Below are 9521 nucleotides of genomic sequence, written 5' to 3' on the forward strand. Positions count from 1 at the left end.
AAAACACAAAACACTGAGTCACCTGACTCAGGACCACGACACTATCTTTCACAGGAGCTACAGTATCCAGAGTCGTACACAGTGAGGAGGTAAAATTATTAACAAGATAATCGACCTCTGTTGGAGTAGCGTTCAGATAGCTGCTCTGCTCTATGTTGGTACAGGGCATTGAAGATGATAACAGTGGGTGGATTATATTCTTAAACTTAGTTACAGCACTTTCAGAAAGACATCTACTGTGATAAAGTCTACTCTCCACTGCTGTGTAATCAATTATTGTAAATGTAAATGTTATCAGGAAATGATGAGACAGCAGAGGGTTTTCAGGAAACACTGTTAAATGTTCAGTTTCTATGTCGTATGTTAAAACAAGATCTAGAGTGTGATTAAAGTGGTGGGTGGGTTCTTTTACAGTTTGAGAGAAGCCAATTGAGTCTAATAACAGATTAAATGCCATGTTGAGGCTGTCATTTTTAGCATCTGCATGATTGTTAAAATCACCCACAATAATTATTTTATCTGAGCTGAGCACTAAATCAGATAAAAAGTCTGAGAAATCAGACAGAAACTCTGTGTAAGGCCCAGGTGGACGATAGATGGTAACGAACAAGACTGAATGAACGAATTAAAAGTCTGTCTTGGTCTTTGGTTGATTAATAGGCTGGTGTGAAAAATTGCTGCCACACCGCCTCCTCGGCCTGTGCTTCGAGGTTTCTGGTAGTTAGAATAACTCAGGTTAAGAGCCTTGGTGTCATCCTAGACAGCTCACTATCATATAAATCTCACATCAGTAATCTCACCCGTTCTGCCTCTTTCCATCTACGCAACACAGATTACGTCCTTCTCTTCCCACTCAGTCTGCATCCATTCTTATTCATACTCTTGTTACTTCCTGCACTGACTATTGCAAATCTCTTTTGCATGGTCTTCTCCAAACATCCCTCCATCAGCTTCAACTGATTCAAAACTCTGCTGCCCGGATTATTACCAGAAACCCCTCCTACTAGCACATATTCCCTATCCTTTGGGAACTTCACTGACTCCCTGTGAAATTAGTATACAAGCTTCTGCTCACCTTCAAGGCCCTTCATAACCTTGCTCCTCCTTACCTTTCTGGCCTGTTAAGCACTACCTCTTTTGCCCGCTCACTTTGATCTTCTTCTTCTATCCAACTTGCTGTGCCTTCTTTCTGCCTCACCACAATGGGAAGCAGACCTTTCAGTTGCTCTGCTCCCAGGCTGTGGAACTCTCTATCCCCGGATATAAGAAACACTGGTTCTCTCCCCCAGTTTAAATTTGAACTCAAACCTATCTGTTCAAGTCTGCATATTCACTGTGAACTTATTGTTTATTTTATCTTGTTTTTGATTGTTTTTGTTTTGTCATTTTTCTACTATGTATTGTACTCTATTTTTAGGTTTCCTTGGGTGTCTTAAAATGAACTTTTGAATAAAATTTATTATTATCCTATCTTATTTTATTATCTTATCTTTGTCTTAAAGGGCAGGATTAACTCTGTAAAAATGATGCTATTTCCAAAATTTTTATATGTATTTTAATGCCTTCCCATCCTGAGTCCCAAATCCTTTTGAAATCTTTTGTGGACTTATATGTAGATGGACAATTTGCACGTTTTTCTCAACTATCTACCAAATTTGGCATTGCAGCTGCTCAGTTTTTACAGGTCAGACACTGTGTGCTGACTATGACAGTACAATTCCCCCCCAAAACCTCCAGAGGATATTTTTAATGGTCAAAACAACCTCTAGGGACACAATATCAGTTCTGTGCAATTTAATTTACAATTTACAATGTTCTTCAGTAGCTGCATCAAATCTAAACAAATAAGACCTTACTGTGATGTGTGATGAACTGTGGGATTCTGTCTTTGACCAAGTTCATAATATATCAAGTGTGTGCTCACTACACACTTGATATTATTCAATTTAAGATAGTGCATCGTGTGCACTGGACCAGGGCTAAGTCGGCGCGCATATATCCAGAGATGGGCCCAACCTGTAGAAGGTGTAGGGGTGCTCCTAGTGCATTGTAGTGGTCCTGTCCTTCATTGGCTAACTTTTGGAACTAACTATTGGCCAGATGAGTTAGCTTACTCAAGTGGAAATATTCTTCTCTCCCCTCGCATGCACAATGGGTAAAAGATATAATGACTTGTATGGATTTAGAAAAAAATTGATATACAGTTCTTGGACTAAAAATTTTTTTTATGAATTGTGGTCTCCTTTTCTGGACTTCTTTAAAAGGCCGACAACTATTGCCTCTCAGTAGCCAGCAGGGGCTTTGTTTTTTGTTTGTTTTTACATTATATATAATATAGTAAAGCATACTGTGACAATGTATAAGCTGACAGGCAGGAGAATACGAATTGGGAGAAAATAAATATAAATCTATAATAAAAGGAGCTGCACCAACCTCCTAGAAAATAGCTGAGGAGAGCCCAAGATGGGGTGGTCACCCAGCAGCCACGGTGCAGAAGCCACAGGAGGCTGCAGCGTTGGGCCCACAGGCTCTGCTGGCTACGCCAGGACTGAGCCCCAGGCCCAGAGGCCCGAGGTCCAAGGGTCCTCCACACCCCGGAAGGGGCCTGACGGAGCCACGGGCACCAGGCCTCGCCAAGCAGCCACACACCCGAGCACCCAGCCCCTGACACTGAGAACCACCTATGTAATGATGGGTGAGGGCTGACACCAGTAGGTACCCCTGTTCCCTAGAATCCACCAGGGGGGGCCCGGGCCCACAGTAGCAGCACCACCGAGCCCTACAGAGCCCGGGGCGGCCTACCTGACCCCACTGCAGAGGAAAATTGTCATGGCCTGGAGGTTCAGCTGGTCGCTGATCAGCTGTTTCTCTCTCTATCTCTATTTCTCGCTCTCTCTCGCTCTCTCTCTCTCACCAGGGCGGAACTCATTACGGGTTCACGCCCTTGGCCCATGCCCTCGGAGGAAGAAACACCTGTGCCTCATCAGTGTGGATGGTATTTAAGTCAGGAAGCAATGGCTGTTCTTCGCTGGATCGTTGTGAGAATCGCGTCAGTGAAAATCAAGCGTCTAGCAACTGTTTTTCCGTGTCGTTGTGTGTTTGAAACTAACAAGCGTTTCTTTGTGCGCAGACCCTCTGGACTGTTTCCCCTGGTGTTCCCTGAGCGGCGAGTGTTCGAGTGGATTCGTGTGTGGATTGTTTGGAGAGAGACGAGAGTGTTCACCTGGATTTCCCCCGGAGCCCTGCCCCTCTCACCTTTTGTATATAGTACTGCCCCGCACCTTTTGTATATACACTCGTTGGACATTGTACGTCAATAAATTCTCTTGTGTGCATCAATCCCCGGAGTCCAGCGCGTGAGTCCACCTTGTACACCGTGACAATAACGATCCAGCCCCATCATGGACTCAGCGGACTCAGCCCCCACCCAGCAGCCGGTCATCTCCACGGAAGCTATCTTGGATCGGCACGAACAAATGTTACAGCACATTAATCAGCAGCTGGCAGCACTAACTCAAGCCATCGCTCAACGGATACCGCTGGTATGCCCGCCCACTCCTTCTCCACCTGTCGCTTCACAGTTACCAGCTCATGAACCCTCTGTGCCTGGGTCCTCCGCTACTTCAACATCTGCCCGTTCGGAGCCTCCGGAGCGGTCGCTGCCCGTACCGGAGCTATTCTCGGGTGAGTTCCGCAAGACTGCTACGGAGGACTTATGAGACCGATGAGGCTAAAATCGCTTTTTTCGTTCAGTTGTTAAGTGGTCAAGTATTAAATTGGGCGCAGGCTGTATTAAGAACTGACCCCGAAATAACCTATGCTGATTTTCTCGCTAATTTAAAAATGTCTTTGAGAGAGGCACCGGGGCCAAAGCGGCGGCTCACCGACTGCTTAATTTGAAGCAGGGAAGACGGAGCATGGCCGACTACTCAATTGAGTTTTGGACTCTGGCTGAGGAGACCGGGTGGGGGCAATCGGCACTAATAAGTACTCTGCTGAATAACCTGTGTGATGAGCTAAAAAGGGAGCTAGTAATGAGGGAATTGCCTGTGACTCTTTCTGATGTTATGACCCTGTGTGTAAAGGTGGATGAAAACATGCAAGTGCGTCGCGGCGCTAGAGACTACAACTCCCAGAAGCCTCTAGGACAAGAGGAGATGGCCTCTGGCGGAGGTACGGCTAGTGGAATGGGAAATCGGGACAGGAATTATGAAGACGAGGGTGAGCAACCCATGCAAATAGGACGCTCCAGATTGACGCCGGAGGAGCGACAGTGGCATTGGAGAGCTGGTGAGTGCTTCTACTGTGGCCGTAAGGGCCATATGGCCGTTTCCTGTCCTAACCAGCCAAAAGACTGCGCCCGCCAGTAGAGGGGAGAGTACAGGTGGGCGAGGTTTCCTGTTCACCATCTCCTCCATGCTTGATGCTTGCTTGATTGATTCAGGTGCAGAGCAGAATTTCATTGATGAGTCACTCGCTCAAGAATTAAAGCTAAACACTAAACCACTACCACACTCACTCCAAGCCCTCAGTGGGCAGCGTCTTCCGGATATCACCCACATTACGGAGCCAATAGGGCTTTGGAGTTGACGTCACGCCGCAATGCATTGTGGGAGCGCGACGCCATTTTCGGGGTCTACAAATCAAAACAAACACACTGTGTTGGAACAACGACTACAAGAAAGATGCTTAAAAGCAGCTCAAAAGAGAATGGACTATATATAGACCGATTGCGTCCAGAGGCGAAGTGGCGGTACTTGCAGAAAATAGCATGCATTGGAAATGTGGACCCATATGAAATACGGCCGTGGAGTAGAAACTCTGAAGACCAACCGCTATTGACGTAGCCTGACATATTTTCGTACCTTGTCTGTGGAGTCAGCGCGTACAAGTCGTCATTCAAACAAAGGTAAGTCAGCTTGAGTACTGCGAGTGAAATGCGTTTGATTTTCCTCCAAACATTCAGATTAGTGCAGCATAAATTCATTCATGAGGGTGAAATTACAGTGAGAACATGTGGAGGCTCTGTTAGGTGGATAAAATAGTGAGTTCAGTGCATTGATGTGACATTGTCCTGAAGGATTTAGTTATTCTTTATGGTTAAAGAAATTGCAATGATTTATTCATATTTATTATAAATAATTCTAATTATACATCTTGCTTCAATATTTGTATCTTGTGTCACTAAAAATACATTTTATTTTAATTTTATATATTGATTAATGACCTGCAGAATCTCCTTATCATATTAAGTGATTCATAATTGTCACTTTATGCTTTCTCCATCTCTAAAGTGATGACATCCTTGCATTACATACTTTAGGTTCATTTTCTGCAGGCAGGTTTCTGACAGAGAACAGGCTGATTTAGAATATAACATGCAGCGTTCTATAGATGGATGCATTAAAAAAATGAAAAATTACATGTATGTGCTAACTTTCTAAACACTTTGTTACATTTATGATAAAGTAGATAAAACACATTTATGTCGGCCTTGGCTCATAGTTCTTGTCTTTAAATGAACTTTGTCTGTGTGTGTTTCAGGTGCTGCACTCTGAAAGACTGAATGAACCAGCATTGCAGCCATGGGTCACTGTGAGCATCACAGGGAAGGTTGAAGCCGCCCACTGCACCTGTATGGCTGGAGTCGTGGAGACCTGCAGCCATGTCACTGCTCTTCTGTTTAATGTAGAAGCAACACTGCGGATCTGTGGCACAAGGACTGTTACAGATGAACCTGCATACTGGGTTTTGCTGGGTAATGTGACCAAGATACAGCCAGAGGTTGGCCATAAGATAGACTTCTCCTCTTTAGCTGCCCAAAAAAAGGTTCTTGATCAAAACATAAACAGACCATCCGTATTGAAAGGTAAAAGGAGCCGTCCTCAAAAAAGAAAAATCCCACCTGCTACTGTGGAGGAGTTGTCACTGCTATTGGATACTTTGCTGGAGCACAGTAAAGCTGTGGGTTGTGGGAATGACCCATAATGTTTTATCTAGGGGTCCAGATTTATGCCTGAAGTGCACTGCCATGTAAATAATTTGCATTTACTGAATATGTACTGACTGAGTACCACTGTTCAAAAATTGAATAAAGAAACAAACAAATTTTTGCCTTTTTTTTTTTTTTTTTTTTTTTTTTTATTAAAACCACTTTGTAACTGATGAGATGTTCTATAATGTAGAATCCATGACATTTATAGTTTACAAATGACAAAATGTTTACACAAAATCATGACAGTGTTTACATGATATCACCCACTACTAACATTACTTTATTTACTGTATCTTTTGAAAAATTACCGCTATTTATACAGCACAAGACTTAAGAATATTTAACAGGAGCAAGTTTCATTTTTCCCTGGTTTTACTACCACACTGTTCACCAAACGCAGCAAACCTTCACCATCTTATCCAGAAGGGTCACCTCTTCACCCTCACATGGAAGAAGTAATCTGATTGGCATGGTGGTATGTTTGAAGCAGGTCCCTTGTGTAGCGCTGGAACCCAGTCACGATGTGTTTCATCCATTTCATAGGCTGGTTTGCTGCAATAATGCCAAATAATTAGCAACTCTATAAATAGAAGGTAGTTCTGCAAAATCACTCAGGATGTTTGTTCTAATTTGCTATGACCTCAGAGTGCATCGGAAATAAAACTAATGGGCTATAAAGAGTGATTTGAACATATTTAGAACTTACCGGAATGAAAATGTCTGGAGCACACCAACAGATATTTGGAGATGGAAGAAAACTGGATATCAGCTCGTCTCACAGCTACTATCCAGACTAGACGCCTTCGTTTGGTAACATCGATGCACGAGCTGCCTCATGTTGCTTCCAGGTTGGGAAAGAATGAAAAGATAAACCATTTTCAAGCTTATTCTCTTGCCGGTTATGCGATCGAACATTGCAGCCGACCACACAGCAAGTACGAACCATGGCTGTTGTGTGTGCCTTCGCTCTTTTTTCGCTTGCGCTTTGTTTTGACCCCGAAAATGGCGGATCAGGCCAAAATCCTTTCCACGCCCACTAACGTGACATCACGCTCCAAAGCCCTATATCATTAACCCTCTCTGGTAATCATTCTGAGACGTTGCAGTTGTTTGTGTTTGCGGCTCCTCTCACACCACTAGTCTTAGGGTTGCCCTGGTTACGTCAACACAACCCAGTCCTGGATTGGAGGAAGGAAAGCATTCTGGGGTGAGGAGAGGAATGTCATATGTCTTGTCTAAAAGCCGCAACTCCACCCGCGAACCCTCAGAGTAACCCCCCACCATCGGAGCCACCCGATCTCTCGTCTGTGCCTTCAGTCTGTCACGATCTTAAGCAGGATTTTTGTAAAGATAGAGCACGTTCTCTTCCCCCTCACCAGCCATACGACTGCGGAATTGATCTTCTCCCAGGCGCCCCACTTCTTACCAGCTGATTATACAGTCTTTCACAGCCTGAACAGGACAGCATGGAAAAGTACATTAACGAGTCTCTCGCCGCAGGTCTGATTCGCTCGTCATCATTCCCTGTTGCGGCAGGTTTCTTTTTTGTTGCTAAGAAGGACAAGAGCCTACGGCCGTGCATAGATTATCAAGGCCTCAACAATATCACCATCAAAAACAAATACCCGCTACCGCTACTGACCTCAGCCTATGAACTGCTCCAGGGGCCACAGTTTTTACAAAGCTGGATCTGCGAAACGCGTACCATCTTGTTAGGATACGGGAGGGGGACGAATGGAAGATGGCTTTTAACACACACTTATGCCATTTTGAGTACCTCGTCATGCCATTTGGTCTAACCAATGCCCCAGCTGTGTTCCAGGCCTTTGTCAACGACGTGCTCCGAGATTTCCTTAACCACTTTGTGTTCGTCTATCTTGATGACATTCTCGTCTTTTCACGCTCCATCTTTGAACATGAACGCCACGTCCGGCTGGTTTTGCAACGTCTCCTTGAAAACCGTCTCTTCGTGAAAGGTGAGAAGTGTGAATTTCATGTGACCACTGTTTCGTTTCTGGGCTATATCATTGAACAGGGTAATCTCAGGCCCGACCAAGCTAAGGTTCAAGGTGTTATTAATTGGCCCGTCCCGTCAAACCGTAAGCAACTCCAAAGTTTCCTGGGTTTTGCTAATTTCTACAGACGTTTCATCCATGACTATAGTAAGCTAGCTCTCCCACTAACCCATCTCACGTCTCCTAAGGTTCCCTTCTGCTGGGAGGAGTCAGCACAAAAGGCTTTTAGCCTCCTGAAAAATCGTTTCGCCTCCGCACCCATCCTGGTTCAACCTGACCTCAGCCTGCAGTTTGTCGTGGAGGTGGATGCCTCGGACACAGGGGTGGGGGCCATTCTATCCCAGCAGCAGAAGGGTAAGCTTCATCCCTGTGCCTTCTACTCTCGCCGTCCCTCGTTTGCTGATCAAAATTATGATGTTGGGGACAGGGAACTGTTAGCCATTAAGCTTGCCCTAGAGGAATGGCGTCACTGGCTGGAGGGCGCTGCCCAGCCGTTTGTAGTTTGGACAGACCATAAAAATTTGGAATATATCCGGTCAGCGAAGTGGCTTAATGCCCGACAGGCTAGGTGGGCCCTGTTTTTCACAAGATTTCAGTTTACTATAACCTACAGGCCAGGTTCCCGCAACACCAAACCCGACGCTCTCTCTTGCCAATTTACTGCCTCCGAGGAGACTGCTCAAGACTGTCCCATCATTCCCCCCTCGTGTGTCATTGGGGTCCTGATGTGGGAGGTCGAATCCACCATTAGGGAGACCCAACGAACAGAACCAGACCCAGGAATGGGTCCTCCTGGACTACTCTTTGTGCCCTCCTCTGTCCGGTCACAGGTGCTACACTGGGAACACACAGCAAAATTCACGTGTCACCCGGGGGTCCACCGCACTGTCTCACTCCTTCAACGCTTCGCTTGGTGGCCCTCCCTCATCAAGGATGTTCGTGAGTTCATAGCGGCCTGTCCAGTCTGCGCTCAGAACAAAGGTGTTAATCAGCCATCCTCTGGTCTCCTTCAGCCCCTGCCTACGCCAAGCCGCCCCTGGTCCCACATCACTGTCGATTTTGTCACGGGTTTGCCACCTTCGTCAGGTAACTCTGTCATTCTGACTATCATTGATCGTTTTTCTAAAGCAGCTCACTTTGTTGCCCTTCCCAAGCTTCCCACGGCCCTGGAAACCGCCCAGCTCCTGACAAACCACGTCTTCCGCCTCCATGGAATTCCCGCGGATATAGTCTCGGACAGGGGTCCGCAATTCACGTCTCGCAGATGGAAGGAGTTTTGTTCCTCCCTGGGAGCTCAGGTCAGTCTTTCCTCTGGCTTTCATCCGCAGACTAACGGCCAAACGGAGCGAGCCTATCAGGAGCTTGAGGCGGCCCTCCGATGCATGGCGTCCACCCATCAGACCACCTGGAGCGAGCAGCTCCCTTGGATTGAGTACGCCCACAATAGCCTCACCTCCTCAGCCACCGGAGTGTCCCCTTTTGAGGCATCTCTGGGTTTCCAACCACCTCTG

Source organism: Oreochromis niloticus, linkage group LG13 (assembly GCF_001858045.2).
Source record: "Oreochromis niloticus isolate F11D_XX linkage group LG13, O_niloticus_UMD_NMBU, whole genome shotgun sequence".
NCBI classification, from domain to species: domain Eukaryota; kingdom Metazoa; phylum Chordata; class Actinopteri; order Cichliformes; family Cichlidae; genus Oreochromis; species Oreochromis niloticus.